This window comes from Lissotriton vulgaris, chromosome 12 (assembly GCF_964263255.1).
Source record: "Lissotriton vulgaris chromosome 12, aLisVul1.2, whole genome shotgun sequence".
Lineage (NCBI taxonomy): Eukaryota > Metazoa > Chordata > Amphibia > Caudata > Salamandridae > Lissotriton > Lissotriton vulgaris.
This window is the reverse complement of record NC_141700.1, coordinates 721,501,014-721,501,973: the sequence shown is the minus strand read 5'-3', so window position 1 is coordinate 721,501,973 and position 960 is coordinate 721,501,014. Positions and strand designations below refer to the sequence as shown.

Below are 960 nucleotides of genomic sequence, written 5' to 3'. Positions count from 1 at the left end.
TGCGCGGCGCCTCTGACTGTGTTCCCCAACTCTCCCATGACAGGGGTTGTGAACCTGTTATCTAAAGCGCGAACAGTAATAGATTTCTGGCCTCTAGTTCTGGAGCTTTTTTATATATAATCCTCTCGCTTCCGTCCTCTGCTCGTGATTTGCTGCTGAGTTCGTGTCTTTGCTCTTGAACAGCAGCAACAAGCAATGGGCTCTCAGTCTAGAACCGCATCCGACACTCGGAACAGGAGGTGCAGTCACGGTGTGTCAGTTCTCCTCAGAAATTGATGGCAGAGTTGTGTCAGGTAGGTTTGTGTACGTTACAGGTACGAAAGTGGGAATAGACCAGTGGAAAAGGAGGCGAAATACCAGTGCTTCAACATACAACAGCCACCTGTACAAGACACCACGTGACACGATCAAGGGTATCAAAGCTCTGAGGGACTCATATGTCAGAGCCCAAGTAGCTCGCCGTGATCGTATAGTGGTTAGTACTCTGCGTTGTGGCCGCAGCAACCCCGGTTCGAATCCGGGTCACGGCATTGCGGGTGGCAATGTCACGGCAGTTGGGCGACATTTTTATTTATACAATTTAAAATATGGTAATATCTTTCTGTTTTAATCGTTTTTATCACCTAGTCTCGCACTCTCCAACCAGACAAATGATCACGTTTTAAAACAGAAATCGTTCATAATAATTTACATTTTATATACTGTTATATAATACCATCGTTTTTTCTTGTCCAAAACAGTGAAAAAACGTTTTCAAGTTTTTATGGGATGCAGGAAAAATCGTTGCTTTAAAGTACCTTTTCTGCAAAGTTATTGTATTATCGGCTTGGGATGAGCTCAGCTGAAGCTGAACGTATAATGACGATTACTGGAATTTTATGCAATTGTGCAGGCAGCAGCCATTTCAGCATAATTATATATTTGCCACATAATTCCTCATTCGGCTGCTTAATCTGCAGA

The 960-nt window shown here is 43.5% G+C and overlaps 1 non-coding gene across 1 annotated transcript; it reads left to right on the top strand.

The window, feature by feature from the left end:
- The first annotated feature begins 458 nt into the window (after positions 1-458).
- On the top strand, positions 459-530 carry TRNAH-GUG (transfer RNA histidin (anticodon GUG)). The gene has a single exon. It is a non-coding gene; the product is annotated as a tRNA-His (tRNA).
- The last annotated feature ends 430 nt before the right edge of the window (positions 531-960 follow it).